Genomic DNA, 21,471 nt, shown 5'->3' with positions numbered 1-21,471 from the left:
ATCAGAGAAATGCAAATCAAAACCACAATGAGATACCATCTCACACCACTTAGAATGATGATCATTAAAATGTCAGGAAACAACAGGTGCTGGAGAGGATGTGGAGAAATAGGAACACTTTTACACTGTTGGTGGGACTGTGAATTAGTTCAACCATTTTGGAAGACAGTGTGGCAATTCCTCAAGGATCTAGAACTAGAAATACCATTTGACCCAGCCATCCCATTACTGGATATATACCCAAAGGATTATAAATCACGCTGCTATAAAGACACATGCACACATGTTTATTGTGGCACTATTCACAATAGCAAAGACTTGGAACCAACCCAAATGTCCATCAATGATAGACTGGATTAAGAAAATGTGGTACATATACACCATGGAATACTCTGCAGCCAAAACTGTGGTACATATACACCATGGAATACTCTGCAGCCATAAAAAAGGATGAGTTCATGTCCTTTGTGGGGACATCGATGAAGCTGGAAACCATCATTCTCAGCAAACCATCACAAAGACAAAAAACCAAACACTGCATGTTCTCACTCATAGTTGGGAATTGAACAATGAGAACACTTGGACACAGGAAAGAGAACATCACACACTAGGGCCTGTTATGGGGTGGGGGGAGTGGAGAGGGATAGCATTAGGAGATATACCTAATGTAAATGACGAGTTGATGGGTGCAGCACACCAACATGGAACATGTGTACATATGTAACAAACCTGTATGTTGTGCACATGTACCCTAGAACTTAAAGTATGATTAAAAAAAAAAAAAGGCAATATGTTGAATCTTTTTCACTAAATCATATGTCCTTAATTGATCTTGGAGACAGCTCAGTCCAACTGTCCATTGAACATGGAAGAAATACAGTCTTGGCACATGGAAGTGATTTGTTCATATTCACTCTGCTATGTCACTTCACATAAGTGCTTAATATGTGTTTCATTTATTGATTGGTTCAACATAATTTATTACACATCTACTAGTTTTCAACACTGTGAAATGTGCTGTGAAGTCTGTGGCAAGTACAAGCAGAAATGGTCCCAATCTTCACGGAGCCTACAGCCTAGCAGGGAGTCAAAGTATTATAAAATAATCATGCCAAAAATGTAAAACATAACCGTGATAAAGAATACAAGAGAGGCTGGGCATGGTGGCTCGCGCCCGTAATCCCAGCACTTTGGGAGGCCGACGCAGGTGGTCTCAGGCCACCTGCCTCAACCTCAGGTCTCCTGAAGGTCTCCTGAACCCGAGGTCAGGAGTTGGAGACCAGCCTGGCCACCATAGTGAAATCTAGTCTCTATTAAAAATACAAAAAAATTAGCCTAGTGTGGTGGCAGTTGCCTGTAATCCCAGGTACTTGGGAGGCTGAGGCAGGAGAACCACTTGAACCCAGGAGGCAGAGGTTGCAGTGAACTATGATTGCACCACTGCACTTCAGCCTGGCTGACAGAATGATACCCTGTCTCAAAAAAAAAAAAAAAAAAAGAGAGAGAGAGAGAAATTCATAGTTCTATGAGAACCTGCAATAAGATGACTTAGTCGACTTCATCAGAAAGATTTTCCAACAAAAGTAAACTTGAACTGAGATGGGAATGATAAGCAGGAATTTACCAAATGCGGAAAGGTGAGAATGTAAGTACAAAGGCTCCATGGTGGGAGCTGTATGAGGAGCTACCTGATCTGTAGCCCTGCTTACCTCTCTCTGCTCTCCCCTTCACCCTCTCAGCATCAAATGCACTGCCCTCCCTGACATCCTCAGAGCACACCAGCTTTGCTCCCATCTTAATGCTTTAGTCCCCTCTACCAGATACCTCCTGAGCCAGCTGCTTCACAAGCATCAGGTCCACATTTGCAATGGAGTCTATCCTGACTGTCCCATTTTCCACAATGCTCCAACCTACCCCCACTCCATGCTTATCCTGCTGTATTTTTCTATTTGTTTTTCCACAGGGCTTATTACCTTTTCACATAGTTTAGAGTTTACATAGACAGTGTTTCTTGTGTATTCATTGACTGCTTAGCTAGAATGTAAGCTCGGTTGATAGCACTGATCTTTGTTTTGTGTACTTACGTATACCCAGTACCACAGAAAGGTACATAATAGTCACTCAAAAATATTCATTGATTAAATTGACTGATTTATTAATTGCTGAAAAGAAGTTTGTGTCTGCAGCACAAAGTTTGAAGCAGTCATTAGGGGCCAGATCTTGCAGAGTCTTGTGAGTTTTGTTATAGAGAGAGACAGAGAGAAAGAGAGTCTGTGCAGCAAATCCATTAAAGAATTGTAAGAAGGGGAAATAACATGAGCAAATTTAAATTTTGAAAAAGTACTTCTTGTATTAGTCATTGTAATATTCCAGCAAAAGATACCAGCTTGGGTTAGGATACTACTGGGCAAGATGGAAAGTCAAGAAGGAGTACAGAGAAATTTCTGAGTTAAAATGTTGATTACATGAAGAAAGTATGTTATAGCCAGAAATGTATCCTATTTCTTTTTCTTTTTTTTTCTAGGTACTCCTTTATTTATTATTTTTAGTTGAATTTTTAATCATTAGGACTCTTTTTTAAACAATCAAGATAGCCAGTTTTATAAAAATGTACAGTCTAGACAAAAAATAATTATAACCATTTTCTATAACTATCATTTCAGAAGAATTACAAATAGTGAGAACAAAGAGAAGTTAAACTGAAAAATCTGATCAATGTGATGACCAAAGCTGAGGTCAGAGTGAGGTAGGGACAAGAGCCAAGAAACATGGGCAGCTTCCAGAAGTGGGAAAAGGTAAAGAAATAGATTCTCCTCTAAAGATCTCCAGAAGGAACACATCCCTGCCGACCTATTTTGAACTTCTTGACCTCCAGAACTGCACTATAGTAAACCTGTATTATTTTTAGTCCCCTCCACTGCAAAAAGGTGATCTATTATACTTCAAATTTAACTTGGAAAACAAGTATTACAATAGAAGGTGATGTATCTGCCCTCCCCACCAAATTAACATATCTAAATCCTTTAAGGAGCGTATACACACAGCAAACTATTTTTAGATACAATAGGATACTGAGCACCTTCAAAATACATGAAGTATGATAAAGATACAATACTTTGAGCATCATTTTAGAATTAAATATTTATCATATTACATTCTGATCCTATAAAAACTGATAGTACTATATGATATATCGATCTCTATTATCTAAAATGTAAAATTAACAAGGAACTTGATTTTTTTCACTTATTATTATTTAATTTTTTTTTAATGAAGAAGTTCTTTAGTGGTGATCTCTGAGATTTTGGTGCACCCATCATCACCTGAGCAGTGTACACTGTATCCAATGTGTAGTCTTTTATCCCTCACCCCCACCCACAACCCTTTCCCCAAGTCTCTAAAGTCCATTGTCTCGTTCTTATGCCTTTACATCTTCTTAGCTTAGCTCCCACTTATGAGTGAGAACATACGATGTTTGGTTTTTCATTCCTGAGTCACTTCACTTAGAATAATGGTCTCCGATTCCATCCAGGTTGCTGCAAATGCCATTATTTTGTTCCTTTTTATGGCTGAGCAGTATTCTATGATATATATACACCACATTTTTTTAATTCACTCATTGATTGATGGGCATTTGGGCTGGTTCCATATTTTTGCAATTGCGAATTGTGCTGCTATAAACATGCATGTTCAAGTATCTTTTTCATACAATGACTTATTTTTCTCTGGGTGGACACCCAGTGGTGGGATTGCTGGATCATATGGTAAATCTACTTTTAGCTCTTTTTGTTTGTTTGTTTGTTTGTTTGTTTGTTTGTTTGATTGTTGAGATGGAGTCTTGCTCTGTTGCCCAGGCTGGAGTGCAATGGCTTGACCTTGGCTCAGTGTAACCTCCGCCTCCTGGGTTCAAGCAATTCTCCTCCCTCAGCCTCTCGAGTAGCTGGGAATACAGGCGCACACCACTACGCGCAGCTAATTTTCTGTATTTTTAGTGGAGACAGGGTTTTGCCATTTTGGCCAGGATGGTCTCGAACTACTGACCTCAGGTGATCTGCCTGCCTCGGCCTCCCAAAGTGCTGGGATTACAGGCATGAGCCACTGCACCTGGCCCTTTTAGTTTTTAAAAAAATCTCCACACTGCTTTTCATAGGGGTTGTACTAGTTTACATTCCCACCAACTGTGTGAAAGTGTTCCCTTTTCACCACAACCACACCAACATCTATTATTTTTTGATTTTCTAATTATGGCCATTCTTTTGAGAGTAAAGTGGTATCGCATTGTGGTTTTGATTTGAATTTCCCTGATAACTACTGATGTTGAGCATTTTTTCATGTTTGTTGGCCATTTGTATGTCTTCTTTTGAGAATTGTTTATTCATGTCCTTAGCCCACTTTTTGATGGGATTGTTTGTTTTTTTCTTGCTGATTTGTTTGAGTTCCTTGTAGATTCTTATTATTACTCCTTTGCTGGATTTATCAATTGTGAAGATTTTCTCCCACTCTGTGGGATGTCTGTTTACTCTTCTGATTATTTATTTTGCTGTGCAGAAGTCTTTTAGTTTAATTATAAGTCTCATCTATTTATCTTTGTTTTTGTTACATTTCTTTTGGGTTCTTGGTGATGAAGTCTTTGACTAAGCCAGTGTCTAGAAGGGATTTTCCAATGTTATCTTCTAGAATTTTTATGGTTTCAGGTCTTAGATTTAAGTCTTTGATCCACCTTGAGTTGATTTTTGTATAAAGTAAGAGATGAGGATCCAGTTTTATTCTTCTGCGTGTGGCTTGCCAATTATCACAGCACCTTTGGTTGAATAGGGTGTCCCTTCCCCACTTTACGTTTTTGTTTGCTTTGTCAAAGATCAGTTGACTATAAGTATTTGGCTTTATTTCTGCATTTTTTTTACTCTGTTCCAATGGTCTATATACCTGTTTTTATACCAGTACCTGTTTTTATACTGGTGACTATGGCCTTATAGTATAGTTTGAAGTTGGGTAATGAAATGCATATAGATTTGTTCTTTTCACTTAGTCTTGCTTTGACTATGTGGGCTCTTTTTTTTTTTGGTTCCATATGAATTTTAGGATTTTTTTTAGTTTTATGAGGAATTATGGTGGTATTTTGATGGGAATTGCATTGAACATGTAGATTGTTTTTGGCAGTATGGTCATTTTCACAATAATGATTCCACCCATTCATGAATATGACATGTGTTTCCATTTGTTTGTGTCTTTGATGATTGCTTTCAGCATTGTTTTGTAGTTTTTCTTGTTGAGGTCCTTCACCACCTTGGTTAAGTATATTCCTCAGTTGTTTTTTGTTTGTTTTTTGTTTGTTTGTTTGTTTGTTTGTTTTTGCAGCTATTGTAAAGGGCATTGAGTTATTGATTTGATTCTCAGTTTGGTCATTGTTGGTGTATAGCAGGGCTACTGATTTGTGTACATTAATTTTATACCTTGAAACTTTGCTGAATTCATTTACCAGTTTTAGGAGCTTTTCAGATGAGTCTTCAGGGTTTTCTAAGTATACAATCATGACATCAGCAAACAATGACAATTTGACTTCCTCTTTACTGATTTGGATGCCCTTTATTTCTTTTTCTTGTCTGAGTGCTCTGACTAGGATTTCCAGTACTACATTGAATAGAAAAGATGAAAGTGGGCATCCTTGTCTTGTTGCACTTCCCAGTGGTAATGCTTTCAATTTATCCCTGTTCAGTATAATGTTGGCTGTGGGTTTGTCATTGATGGCTTTTATTATCCTACAGTGTAGCACTTCTGTGTTGATATTGCTGAGGTTTCTTTTCGTTGTTACTGTTGTTGTTTTTGAGATGGAGTCTCACTCTGTCACCCAGGCTGGAGTGCAGTGGTGTGATTTTGGCTCACTGCAACCTCCACCTTCCAGGTTCAAGCAATTCTCCTGCCTCAGTCTCCCAAGTAGCTGGCATTACAGGCATGTGCCACCATGTTTGGCTAATTTTTTGTGTTTTTAGTAAAGATGGAGTTTTGCTATGTTGACCAGGCTAGTCTCAAACTCTTTACCTCAAGCGATCCACCTGTCTCAGCCTCTCAAAGCGCTGGGATTACAGGTGTGAGCCATCACGCTTGGCCTTGCTGAGGATTTTAATCATAAAGGAATGCTGGATTTTGTCAAATGCTTTTACTGTGTCTATTGAGATAATCATGCGATTTTTGTTTTTAATTTTGTGTTCGTGATGTATCCCATTTATTGATGTGTTAAACCATCCCTGCATCCCTGGCATGAAATCCACTTGATCATGGTGGATTATCTTGTTGATATGCTATTGAATTCAGTTAGCTAGTATTTTGTTGAGGATTTTTGCATCTGTGTTAATCAGGAATGTTAGTCTGTAGTTTACTTTCTTATTAGGTCCTTTTTGGGTTTTGTGTTAGGGTGATATTGACTTCACAGAATGATTTAGGGAGAATTCCCTCTTTATCTTTTGGAATAGTGTCAATAGGATTGGTACCAATTCTTCTTTGAATGTCGGATATAATTCAGCTGTGAATCCATCTGGTCTGAGACTTTTTTTGTTGGTAACTTTTTAATTACCATTTCAATCTTGCTGTTTGTAATTGGCCTGTTCAGAGTTTCTATTTCTTCCTGGTTTAATCTAGGAGGGTTGTCTATTTCCAGGAATTTATCCATCTCCTTTTGGTTTTTTAGTTTATGTGCATAAAGGTGTGCATAATAGCTTTGAATTATCTTTTGTATTTCTGTGTTATCAGTTGTAATATCTCCCATTTCCTTTGTAATTGAGCTTACTTGAATCTTTTCTCCTTTTTTCTTGGTTAATCTTGCTAATGGTCTCTCAATTTTATTTATCTTTTTAAAGAACCAGTTTTTTGTTTTACTTATCTTTTATATTTTTTGTTTCAATTTTATTTAGTTCTGCTCTGATCTTTGTTATTTCTTTTCTTCTGCTGGTTTTGGATTTGGTTTGTTTTTGTTTCTCCAGTTCCTTGAGGTGTGACCTTAGATTGTCTATATATATTCTTTCAGACTTTTTGATTTAGGCATTTAAGGCTATGAACTTTCCTCTTAGCACTGTATTTGCTGTATTCCAAAGGTTTTCATAGGTTGTATCACTATTATAATTCAGTTTCAAGCATTTTTAATTTTCCATCTTGATTCCATTGTTGACCCAACCATCATTCAGAAGCAGGTTATTTAATTTCCATGTATTTGCATTGTTTTGAGGGTTCATTTTGGAGTTGATTTCCAATTTTATTCCATTGTGGTCTGAGAGAGTACTTGCTATAATTTTGATTTCTTAAATTTTTTGAGACTTGTTTTGTGGCCTATCATATGGTCTACCTTGGATAGTTTCGTGTGCTGATGAATAGAATGTTGTTGTTCTATTGTTGAATAGAATGCAGTTGTTGGGTAGAATGTTCTGTAAATATCTGTTAATAATATCCATTTGTTCTAGGGTATACTTTAAGTCCATTGTTTCTTTGTTGAATTTCTGTCTTGATGATTTGCTAGTGCTGTCAGAGGAGTATTGAAGTCCCCCACTATTACTGTATTGTTGTCTGTCTTATTTCTTAGGCCTAGTAGTAATTGTTTTATACATTTGGGAGTTCCAGTGTTAGGTGCATATATATTTTCCTGTTGGACTAGTCCTTTTATCATTATAGAATGTCCCTCTTTGTCTTTTTTAACTGCTGTTCCTTCAAAGTTTGTTTTGTCTGATATCAGAAGAGCTACTCCTGCTTGCTTTTGGTGTCCATTTGCGTGCAATATCTTTTTCCACCCCTTTACCTTAAGTTTATGTGAGTCCTTATGTGTCAGGTGAGTCTCTTGAAGACAGCAGATACTTGGTTGACGAATTCTTATCCACTCTGCAATTCTGTATCTTTTAAGAGGAGCATTTAAGCCATTGACATTCAACATTAGTATTGAGATGTGAGGTACTATTCTATTCGTTGTGCTATTTTTGCTTGAATACCCTGGGGATTTTTTTCATTGTATTATTGTTTTATAGGTCCTGTGAGATGTATGCTTTAAGGAGATTCTATTTTGGTGTATTTTAAGGATTCGTTTCAAGATTTAGAGATCCTTTTAGCAGTTCTTACAGTGCTGGTTTGGTAGTAGCAAATTCTCTCAGCATTTGTCTGGAAAAGACTGTACCTTTCATTTATTTATGATGCTTAGTTTCACTGGATACAACATTTTTGGCTGGTAATTGTTTTGTCTAAGGAGGCTAAAGATAGGTCGTAATCCATTCTAGCTTGCAGGGTTTCTGCTGAGAAATCTACTGTTAACCTGATAGGTTTTCCTTTATGGTATACCTCATGCTTTTGCCTCAGTTTTTAAGATTCTTTCCTTATCTTGACTTTCAATAACATGACTATGTGCCTAGGCGATGATCTTTTTGTGATGATTTTTCCAGATGTTCTTTGAGCTTCTTGTATTTGGATGTCTAGATCTCTAGCAAGGCTAAGGAAATTTTCTTTGATTTTTTCCTCAAATATATTTTCCAAACTTTTAGATTTCTCTTTTTCCTTGGGAACACCAATTATTCTTAGGTTTGGTTGTTTAACATAATTCCAAACTTATTGAAGTCATTGTTCATCTTTTTAAAATTCTTTTTTCTTTGTCTTTGTCAGATTGGGTTAATTTGAAAGCCTTGTCTTCAAGCTCTGAAGTTCTTTCTTCCACTTGTTCAATTCTATTGCTGAGACTTTCCTGTGATTTTTCCATTCTCTAAGTATGTCTCTGATTTCTGGAAGTTGTGACTGTTTATTTTTATGCTATTTCACTATGGTTTTTCCAGTCATACTCTGTATCATTGTTTTTTCTTTCCTTAAGTTGGCCTTCACCTCTATCTGGTGCCTCCTTGATTGACTTAATAATCGACCTTCTGAATTATTTTTCTGGCAATTCAGAGATTTTGTCTTGGTTTGGATCCATTGCTGGGGAGCTAGTGTGACCTTCTGAGGGTGTTAAAGAACCTTGTTTTTCTGGTTCCTTCTCATTTGGGTAAACTATGCCAGAAGGAAAATCTGGGACTCAAGGGGCTGCTGTTCAGATTCTTTTGTCCCACGGGGTGCTCCCTTGATGTGGTGCTCTCCCTTTTCTCCTAGGGATGGAGCTTACTGATAGTTGAACTGCAGTGATTGTTATTTCTCTTCTGGATCTAGTCACCCAGCAGAGCTACTGGGTTCTGGGCTGGTACTGGGGAATGTCTGCAAAGAGTCCTGTAATGTGATCCATTTTCAGGTCTCTCAACTGTAAATACCAGCACCTGCTCTGGTGGAGGTAGCAGGGAGGTGAAGTGGACTCTGTGGGGGTCCTTGGTTGTATTTTTGTCAAGTGCGCTGGTTTTGTGTTGGTCGGCCTCCAGCCAGGAGGTGGCACTTTCAAGAATGCATCAGCTGCTATAGTAGAGGGAGGATCAGGTAATGGGCAGGGCCATAGAGCTCCCAAGAGATTATGTCCTTTGTCTTTGGCTACCAGGGAAGTTAGAGAAAGACCATCACGTCGGGGCAGGGTTAGGGGTTTCTGAGCTCAGACTCTCCGTGGGTAGGGCTTGCTGTGGCTGCTGTGGGGGATGGAAGTGTGGTTCCCAGGTCAATGGAGTTATGTTCCCAGGGGGATTATGCCTGCCTCTGCTGTGTCACACAGGTTGCCAGAGAAGTGGGGGAAAGCTAGCAGCCATGGCCTCACCCAGCTCCTTTGCAGCCTACAACCTGAAATGCTATTCTCACTCCCACCACGCAACTCCAATAGCACTTAGTTTATTTCCAGGCAGCCAGCAAACAGGGCTGAGAACTTGCCCCAGGCTACAGCCTCGGCTGAGAAAGCAAGCAATAAAGCAAGACTCACAATTCCTAGCTGTCTCACGGAGCCTGCAGCAACAATTCACTTCCTTCAAAGGGGGTGTGGACTCTCTCCACTTCCCTGGTATATTTCTGGGATAGTTATTGGAGCAAAAGTTTCCAGTGTGGGTCTCCACATGCTTCTCTTTTCATTGGAGTGGGAGCTAGCTGCAAGTTAGTTCTGCCTCCTATCTGCCATTTTCCCCCGTATCCTATGTCTTGATATCTAGTCTATTATCTTTCTATTGCAGAGTGACAGGTAGGGAAAAGAGCATAGACTTAATATTCATTTGGTCCTAACTTTGGACAAGAGATTTAACCCCTGTGACCCTCAGATTGTTTTCCATACAAAGGGAGAAAAAATTGGTGCCTGGCAGATTTTCTGTAAATATTAAATTTAAAAATGTATGCCAAGCACCAAATAGTCAATACATAAGGATTATTCTTAGTAGCATGCATCTCTGAAGAATAACTTCCTTTAAAAAAAAAAAAAAAAAAAGCTGTTTTATAGGATTTGATTTTCACTTTGGTTTTTCTTTTAAAAATGCCACTTATATATGTTTTGATATTCAATGTCTTGTTACTACTGTAAACAAGAGAGTCTGTTAAAATTGTCACCTTTAACATTGTACTTAATTTATGGTAGACTTGTAGAGTAATAGTTCTCAATTTGTCCATGCCTTTCTATACTCTCAAGTCTCCTCCTATACTGACTCTACTCTTGGCCACTTGACTTATTTTGGCCAATGATAACAGTAAGTATGACTAAGTAGAAGATTGAAAAACACTTGTACTATGTGATTTTCCCTTCTTGCTGCTACTGGGATTTCTGTGACTACCCTTATAATATGGAAGTCCAGGCTAGCCTCCTGGAGGATAAGTGACAAATGGAGATGAGTTGAGGTATCTCAGGTGCAGTTTCCAAATGTCCCATCCTCAAATACCATCACACTGGAGATTAGGGTTTCAACATATGAATGGGGGGGATGGGACACCCATACATTCAGTCGATAGCATCAGAAAAAAAGATACTTTTAAATTACATATCTACATACTCACTTTAAAAAATATATATGTGTATTTTATTTTATGTATCTTTTAAAAATATGTATCAGTCACTTCTTGATACCTAGGATAGAGTAGTAAATTAAACACATAAAAATTCCTACCCTCATTTGACTTATATTCTAATATAAGGAAGTAAACAATAGAGATAAATAAGTAAAATACATAGTATGGGAGACAGTGATGGGTGCTAAGGAGGAAACAGAAATCAGAGAAATAGGATATAAAATGTTGAAGGGCAGTTGAGAAATTAAATATGTCCACCAGGAAAACTCCCATTGAGAAAGTAGTTTTTGAGTAAAAAACCTGAAGGAAGTGAGCTAGCCATATGAACATATGAGATTTGTGTATACTAGTAGTAACATTTTACATTGCTTTGGGGATCAACTAAAATCATGTTATATGGTTTAGAGAGTGGTCATAGTTAAAATGAAAGTTGGTTAAAACCAGACTGAGAAGAAATTTGAGTATACCTTGATGGCTGACATTTCACTCATAATAAAAAGCAAAGTATTTACTACTACTTATAAGCTACGCTTTTTCTGGTTACATGTAGCTCTCTGACTTCATTTCTTTTCTGTTCACTACAGCTCTAATGGTCTTTCTGTTCTTCAAACTTGCCAAGCATGTTCATCTCAGGCCTTTGAACTTGCTAGTTCTGATACCTGGATACTATTCCCAAATATACATACGGCTAGCTCACTTTCTTCAGGTTTTTACTCAAAAACTACTTTCTCAATGAAAGTTTTCCTGATTTACGCTGGGCGCAGTGGCTCAAGCCTGTAATCCCAGCACTTTGGGAGGCCAAGACAGGGGATCACGAGGTCAGGAGATCGAGACCATCCTGGCTAACGTGGTGAAACCCTGTCTCTACTAAAAAATATAAAAAACTAGCTGGGCGAGGTGGTGGGCGCCTGTAGTCCCAGCTACTCGGGAGGCTGAGGCAGGAGAATGGCCTAAACCCGGGAGGCGGAGTTTGCAATGAGCTGAGATCCGGCCACTGCACTCCAACCTGGGCGACAGAGCAAGACTCCGTCTCAAAAAAAAAAAAAAAAAAAAAAAGAAAAGAAAGTTTTCCTGATTTACATATCTACTTTCTCAACTGCCCTTCAACATTTTATATACTACTTCTTTGATTTCTGTTTCCTCCTTAGCACCCATCACTGTCTCACATATGGTGTATTTTACTTATTTATCTTTATTGTTTACCTGCTCACTTTAGAATATAAGTCAAATGAGGTAGGAATTTTTACGTGTTTTATTTACTACTTTATCCTAGGCATCAAGAACAGTTATTGATATATAATAAAAGACTACTGATATGTGTTGGATTGCTAAACGAAAGGAAGAAATATGGAGGTGTTTATTCCTATGTGTTTCAGAGTGTCTGTGAATTAGCTGGACATTTTATGAAACTTTGATGTAAGTTTTAACATAATTTCTATTTATTGGGAAAGTGTCCATAACTGTCATCAGGTTCAATAAGATTTTTTGGTACAGGAACCAAAAATACTATAATAATTGATCTAAAGACTTTAAAATATGTTTTGAAGTGGAGAATTGAGAGTCATTAAAGTTTTTTGAGAAGGGTAGTGGTCAGAGTAGAATGGTACAAAAAGAAAATTAATGAGGAAGAATGATGAATTCAAGTCAGGGAGATTAAAGGCAAAGAGACCAGTCAGAAGGTTATTGTAGTAAGTAAGACAAGCATTAATAAGGTCCCTGAACTGGAAGCATAGCTTCGAAAGTGAAAAGAAGCTTTCTTGCTCATTATGTGCAAATATTGTCAGTTCTGCCACTAGGTTACAATGTGATAGCATTGCTGATATGGAAATCAAGTATCAAATTAAGAAAGCTATCTTCTTATTTTAAACCAAACATAACCTCAAATGATGGCAGTTTGTGGACAGAGATAAATTCACTGGATAAAGAGAGAAAGCTGTCACCACAATGTCCACCCCATTTTAACCTTAATCCAAAAGCCATCTTTTCTTCTTGCATACCAATGCCACCAAGAATACATTTGGTTATGAGAAAGAAGATGGGGAATTATTGGCTGAGTTCCATTAGGGATACTGGAATAAGACAAAAAAAAAAGCACATTATTTACTCCTTTCACTCTTTTGATCAGCCATGATCCAAATATTTTCATTTGCAGTTAGAAACTAAAGATGATTTATTATTTTAAAAATATCTCAATTCAGTATATTCAAAATACTTCACTGATGTATCTCACATAGCAGAGAGGGATAAACATATGAGAACTGACCTCTCATGTTAAATTAATTCCAAGTCCTATGTTTTATGTGCATTTTGCATTCTCATCAACAGTTTATCTGTGTATTTTTATGAAAATTATAATTAAAATTATTCATTGGCTAAATAAGAAAAACAAAATTAAGACTATTGATGCTGTCTTTATAAACCCCCAGAATAATGCTAGTCATTCAATTTTAGTGGACAAAAAAGGGCCTTAATAAAACTATTTTCATTTTCTCAATTGTCATAAAAGAGCCACAGCAAAGTGAATCAAGGACTATTACAGTTAACATTTAAAACTTAAATAATGGAAATGTAGCTGCTATTATCTGAGAAATTGTTAGTACCACAATGCAACTGAGTAACTGGGAAGTAAATACCCTTCACACTTGAGTTTCTCTGCACACTGCAGTATATTTGATGCCCTCGTACTGCTCTGTTTCCACAGGCTTACCTCAAATATCCCTTCTCTTCCTTGAGCAAATCCTACATTCCTATTCTGACTCTTGAACTTACTTGTCTGGGGCAATATTTCTTCAATTTCTACAATTTGATCGGTAACAGATACAATACATACATCTGGTACTATGTTCATGGGTATTCTTCAAAAGAAAATCTCACCCCTAAACATGTGTATATTCATCCCAAGATCCTTCTCATCTGTGGCCTTTGTATTCTACTCTTACCAGCTTTTCTCTATCTCAACCCACTCTTTGCATCAATCCTGTTTCTCAGCCCTCAGCATTTAAACTCATCTTCTGAATTACTGAAAATCTGATCATACTATTTGCTTGCTTACAATCTATCAGCAGTTTCTCAAAGCTCTAGAATATAGCTTCAATTATATACGCAATAATACCCAGACCCCAGGTTCTGCCTTTGGATTCTTCTCCCACTACTTCCTCAGGTTGTGCTGTTTCACTCATTCTTCAGAAACACTGTGCTGCTTTCTCCACCTGCTACAGACACTCATTCCTCAAATCTCACTTCCATTGGTTCCCTTCTTTTGTCTAGGCAGGTGCATTCCTTTCCATTTTTAGTACTTTGTATACTTCTATTGAAGCATTGTCTCATCAGATAGTATTGGTGGGATAATTTCTTAGTCATCTTTTTATCAGTACCTGGAGATTAGTTCTAGAGATATGAAAATTCCAGGTCACATACATGAGAAAGGAAAGAAAGTAAATCACTTATGTTTTTCAAACTGTGCCACTTACATTTAAGGAAGTTTAATGGCTGCTGTTCAGCTGCTACATTTGGGAAACCTCAATCTGTCTTTGTCTGACTCACTTTCTGAGTTCTCGCTCCCGTAATGAATCCATGTGGACACGTAGGAATGAGAAAGAATAGAAGGAAAAGATATTGAGAAATGAATTGAGGAAACTGCTACTTGGCTTTTATCACTTCCTGCATAATGGCTTCTAGAACTACAGACAGCTGGGCAGAAAAAAGCACTGGCTCTCAAAGGAGATAAACAAATGCAAACCATTTTGATCTTGGCTGTGACTATGCAGGTAAAAAAATAAAGCAACAATAACAAAAAACCCAGCCTCTCTCAACAAAGGAGAGCAATTGCTCCCTTTCTATGACGGAAATTTCAGCAGCTATGAGAGCCGCCTTCATCCAGCTACTGCTTTTTTGGAACGCAAATATTGGACCATCCCGGGAATTCTTGGCTGTCTGACAGCAGAGGCATCTAATCTCCCCCTCTACTCAAGCTAACCATCTGGAAATGGAACTTGCTTGCTCTGACGAACCACCTTGGGTGCATGACATCCAGACATAGACTGGCACAGTAGCCCTGGCCCCAAATCAGGATCCCCTTACGATATTTTAAAATTGAAAACATGTAGTAGGTCCAATTGCTAGAGCTACAGAAAGTCCCCTAAGATTGCTGAAATGGATCCCTAATACCTATGCATTAATATCAGACTGAATTTTGTTTGTTAAAGGGTCCTGTTGCATAAAAAAGATAGTTATTTTAAGTAATAGCATTCAATACAGTAATAAATGTATAAATTATAGATGCTCTTTAATGTTTAAACACAATCCCTGTGTTTTCACATAAAACCTAACTTAGATGTATTATCCACAATAAATCTCCTACTTTGCATTAACATATTTCATATATTTTTATTATAGTTATATTTTTATTACTCTTTTTATCGACACCAAGGTGATATACATGTAGTATTAACAAGACTTCCATATCTTACTCTAGAAAGTAATTAAGCTATTTCAACAATAGTTCTATTGAAAAAAAAAAAAACTGGTTATATTGTCTTCTCCTTCCCATAATCTCAAGAGTATTTGGGGGAACAATGTGAAAAAATAAAGCCTGTACTAGATTCAGTGATTCCCTCTCTCCCTTTCCTTTCCCAGTGTTCTACTACTGGTACCATCTGTAAACCATGATTCATATAAGACTTGAGAAAAATAAGAAAGACACTAATATAATTCATACATGTAAACATAACTGTATATCATTATATTTTATTTCTACATTTTGCCTACAGTGTATTTTATCATGCTATTGTCTGTTTATAAGCTTCAAAAATGGGTCTGTATAGTTCTAGATTCTAGAATAGGATTAGCAGGGTATCACCCAACAAAAACTAGCACCAATTAAGAAATCCAAGTATTTAAAAATAATCTAGCTCCACTCTACTGGAAAGGAAAAGATTCATTCTTGGCTCTGGTGTTCAATCTTTTATAGAACTCTGCTTCCTTCCGAGTGTGTTCTATATTTTTTAAAAGCTTGGTACCGTATCACAAAATCCCGTGGTAACTGTATTTTCATACTATGTCAATAGCTGAATGTCTACACATGTGATCTGAGCAACATTTTTCATGATAAAGAAGAAAGAAAGGAAAAGAAAGGATGAAGAAAGAAGAAAGGGAGGAAAGTGGAGAGGAAGAAAGGAAATTTAAGTCTGAATCTGAAAGAGGCGTTTTGCCTTTGTACTTCAATGCCAAAACTATGCCATCAAGTGTTCTTGACAGGAGGTCTAGGGCTGCAATTTGTGGTCTTGTTGGTACCAGCCATGTCAGCAGCAGCAGCCAAGGAGCAGCGGTGATAGTGGTGGTAGTAGAGGTGGCAGTGGGAAGTGGTACTGGTAGAACTGATGGTGAAGTTTTATGTGGGTTACTCAGAAATGGAGGTCTCAGAATAGAAGACTTAGACAATTACATACAATATGCTTTTCTTTTAGGACTCTGCCTAATATGTGGCAAAATCTTTTAAAAAGATAAAAATACTATATTAATAGTTTGCAAAGAAATAGTTTTAATTATTTTTAACATGCCATCATTTTATACCAAGACCAGGAGAGCTAGAAGAAATAGATGTTACATACATGAAATAAAATTCCTTAAAAAATTGGCTCATGAGACTGGGCGCAGTGCCTCACGCCTGTAATCCCAACACTTCGGGAGGCCGAGGTGGGTGGATCATGAGGTCAGGAAATCAAGACCATCCTGGCTAACCCAGTGAAACCCCGTCTCTACTAAAAATACAAAAAATTAGCCAGGCGTGGTGGCACGCCAGCTACTCAGGAGGCTGAGGCAGGAGAATCGCTTGGATCCAGGAGGTGGAGATTGCAGTGAGCCAAGATCACGCCATTGCACTCCAGCCTGAGCAACAGTGCAAGACTCTATCTCAAAAAAAAAAAAGACTAACTCGTGGCCAGGTGCGGTAGCTCATGCCTGTAATCCCAGCACTTTGGGAGGCCAAGGCGGGTGGATCATGAGGTCAGGAGTTCAAGACCAGCCTGGCCAACATAGTGAAACCCTGTCTCTACTAAAAATACAAAAATTAGTTTGGCATGGTGGCACATTCTTGTAGTCCCAGTTACTCGGGAGGCTGAGGCAGGAGAATCACTTGAACCTGGGAAGTGGAGGTTGCAGTGAGCCAAGATCATGCCACTACACTCCAGCCTGGGTGACAGAATGAGACTCTGTCTAAGGAAAAAAAAAAAAAAAGACTCATAAAAATGAAACTCATAATTCTATAAGTTATTGCTTGGAAAAATATTTATATGCTGGGAGGCCACAAAGCCCAAAGCCAAGAGAACTAATGTATAATTTTGACAGCTATTCATTAGCAATCAGTGTAAGATGTTTGTGAGAGAAAGACTTTTTGAATGCTGCTGAAATCACAGTACAATTTTTCCTCTGCCTTATTCCTTAATAAATATAATAGTCACATGAAGTCTAGTAGAATGGCACTACCTTTCTTGTGGATGGTTTGTTGTAGACATTCTGGGCACGTAATTTTCTTACAGAACATATATTCATTCTTCTCGTTCTTTAAAAGTTTATATGATAGTTGTTAAGTTTATTTAAAATAATTCTTCTTTCTTGAGAAATCTTATGGCTACTGACTAAACTTTACTCTTAAAACAGAAGAAAGGACTGGTAAGAGCAGGTGGAAACATTTTTCCTTTAGCACAGTCATTTCAACTCAGGTGAGTTTTATAGTAACTAAAAGCAATTTCATTTGAACTTTTGAGTGACCTTTATGAGATTAGGTATTGGCAGCTTGAGTCTACCTCCTAGAGGATTTGGCCATATTTCAAAAGCGCCAACATAATTGGCACTCCTTCCAATAACCTTTTCAGAGTCACAAGGTTAAGTGGAAACAGAGACCAGCCCAAACATTCAGAACGGTCTTTGTTGAACAAGGTTAAAGCCTTTGTTTGCTTGTTTGTTTGTTTTGTTTTGTCTTTGTGTGTGTGTGTGTGTGTGTGTGTGTTTTACCACAATGGGGAACTTTACCCATAATTCTGTCAGTCCAGAACCTTTCATAAATATAGATCAAAGTCAATCTAAGCATTGCATTTATTTCTTATGCTATTTACAATCATTGCAAAAGATAGAAAAAATGAACACAAAATGCCCATTTATTAAGACTATTCATTGGTCAAAATATTATAGGATGGTGTAGCTAAGTGATGAATGTGAGAAAAATCAGAGGTGTTTTTTCCTTTTCTCTGTACGGATAAATTGTACAAATGACATGAACGTCATAAGGCTGACAGTGTATCACTCTGCTCCTCCGTGATTTGGTAATTAGTGGCATATACCACAGTAAATTAATTGGAGGTATTTGAGAGGTTTTTTGTTGTTATTTTTTTTAATCCCAAGCACAGGGAGAGTTGAATTTTTCCTCCTTCTGCCCACTGTGTTTGCCATCTGGACTGCGGCTGACTGCTGGAAGTGTCCGCTTCTTCCCAAAGAAAAATAAAAGATAAATGCTTTCGAATACTACCTCATGCCTGTTTAAACGTCAGTTTCTCACTATACACAGTAGCTCCCTCTACCCCTCCCCCTCATTCCCTTCATTTCCCTCCCTCCAACTATCTTGACAGGGAGAAAGAAAGAAGGAAATCTTACATGTACCACATTCCCATTATGATCCCCAGTGTGGTGCCATTAAATAGTACCCTTTCTGAGTGAGTCTAATTGGCCAATATATGGTGCTTTCTATTGATGCTTTGTAGTCACTGCAGAGTTCGATATCTTACATGTATATAATTCATCACGTGAAGGTCACTTTCTTCACCCTTATTGTTCTGCTGTTTAAATTGTTATTCTATGTGAATTTCCATGTAATTAACTGGTTTGGTAGCAATTTCAAGCACTTCAGAAAGACAAAGGGAAAACGGGGGGAAAAAAAAGGCCGCATTTGTGAATCAGTTTACATTCAGAGGCATTGCTTGTCATTCCCCTGGACCACCAGATGTCAGCCTAAATTGAAGAATAGAAAAGAAACCATGTATCATAATGTTAGTGTCTAGTGTGCCAGATGGAGTTTTACACAACCCTGCAGGAAGAGGTAGCCAGCAGTAGTTAAAATTCAGCGTTAGGAATAGCGCAAGTGACACTGCATGCACTGTAGCATTTTTTGATTATGGAACTTAATTGTATCATAGATCACTGATAGCTTAATTTATGAGGATTGATTTTGTTAAATCAAGCAGTTCAAAAGTCACTGTTAAAGCTTCAGTCCATTTAATTGTATCTGACTTAAGCTTTACTCATGCTATCAGAAGACAAATGGCTGTATAAAGGTAATATATTTTTATTTTTTCTGCTGTTTGTCCATTTATTTCCACACAAGTCACTTATTGTGATTTACATTTCAATGAGCAATATTAGATATATAAAGCAGATTTTTTTTTCTTTTTGGCTCTCAGCTGAGCTAAAAAAATATGCAAATGTTAAATTATGTTAAAATGTCACTTTTGATTTCGCAATAGGATTACCACCACCATAAAATGTTAAGATTTTCCTCACAATATTACCATATTTTTCAAACTGGGAAATTACTTACATTACTTCTTAGGACTAAATAGCTGTTTTGGTCTAATCTAACAGAAGTGGTCTGCTATATTTTTCATTAATATATGCAACATTAAACATGTGAGGAAATTCCATTAACACATCCATTAAGAGAAGCAGTCAGAAATACAATTAGAATAATTTTGCTTATCCTTATCTTTTGAATTTAACACTGAGGAATGAGTAATATATTAGATCGAATAATAGAGAAATGAATTTAAAAGATTGTGTGTGTGCATGTGTATGTGTGGGTGGGAGAGAGAGAGAGAAACAGAGAGTATGACTGTGTAGTATGTATGTTTTGCCCTGATAGTTTATTTAGGATTCAATCTTGCTCTAGCTGGCTCTCAACTGATGTACCAATGAAACATGGTTTTTCTCCCTCTGTCTCTTCTCAGCTTCTCCTTGAGTTCTTAAGCCTGACATTTATTTGAACACCACCAGCCAGGTTCTTATCTTTCTTTTCACCCCACTGAGCTATGAAAGCCAAATTCCCTTTGAAGTCAATGGTAGTGATAATGATAATAAAACCTCACATTTGCTTATCATTCTCAGAATAATAGAGCTTAAAATACTCTACAGGCATGATCTTATTAACCTGGTAATAAAGTCCTTTTTGACATAGTGCATGTGAATTTCAAAAAGGTTAAAAGACTACTCCATGGTTGCAGAATCTATCAATGCACAGAATCAAATCACACTCCTTATGCTATTTCAACATTGGCTTTGACATCTTAACTTCATTTTTAGATCAGATAAGCCGGAAAGAGGAACCAAAAAGAAAGCCAGCCCTTTATTCAATTTTACTTAATCCTTAATAATATTGTGACTTTACAGAAAATGAAATCTGAAGACTTAGGTTTGATAATACCCTACATCTTAGATTTGTATATTTTGATTCGCAAACATCTGATTTGTATGTCTTCCATTTTAAGCAAATATTTTTATAACCCAGAGGCTTGTTCATCTCTAGCACATTATAAACAGCATAGCATGCAGATTTTGTATCATTTCAAAAATCATCTTCAAATGATAGAGATGATAATATCCTAAAGAAGATAGAATAGTTTTACTTCTTGCCTAACATAATCAGAACATTTATTAAGGAAAAAGAAAGAATAGATTTGATTTGATATTTGTAGTTCCAGTAATAAGTTATATTTTAAAAATCAAAGACAATGCTGAAAACAAGCGTAGCCAAATTATCCACATCAATAGGTGTGGATGTGGCGTGATGGGCCCTACTTCCACAGATGTGATTAAAAAGCAAATCTGAACATATATTTTCAGGCATATAAATGGAACAATATACAAAATATAGTGGTATTGTTTTGTTTTTGTATTTTATTATTCTTATCCAAAGCAGGACAAGACATATTTGAGTTTTCCCTTTCTTGCTTGTCTGTGATTCCCAATGTCTGATGTCAAAAAGGAAAAAAAATTATGACAAGAAGTAAACCTTCTGACTCAGTAGAACCCACAAAATATTAGTACTGTATGTGAGTCATTCTGAGTTCCATCAAGTAATTATCTAGATCACAAATAGCTTTGAGAATTTCTATGAGGACCTGTTTACACAAGTACTCCACACAACTTTTTGCAAATGAAAAGCAGGATCATGGGGCCGCTATACTTCTCACTCCATCGAGGACCAGTCTAAATCAATATCACAGGTAGAAAAGTGTGATGAGCTTCTTCCATATCAATATTGTATAAAAATCAATGCTCCTTTTGTTTCAACCCTCTGTTTATTCTTTTAGTCAAGCAAAATATTTCTTAAATAACCTTCATCCTCTTTGATCGCTGCTCACTCACCTTCCCATTATGCATCTTTGCGTACATAACCTGAAAGTTTCAAACATTTGCTGTTAGACACTACAAGGGGAATCTAGGTGAGTTACTCTTTATGGAGTCCACAGTCCAGCAAAAAAAAAAAAAAAAAAGCCAACCCAATGTGGTTAG

The sequence above is a fragment of the Chlorocebus sabaeus genome, chromosome 7 (assembly GCF_047675955.1).
Source record: "Chlorocebus sabaeus isolate Y175 chromosome 7, mChlSab1.0.hap1, whole genome shotgun sequence".
Classification (NCBI taxonomy): Eukaryota; Metazoa; Chordata; class Mammalia; order Primates; family Cercopithecidae; genus Chlorocebus; species Chlorocebus sabaeus.
Note: the sequence above shows the minus strand (reverse complement) of the source record.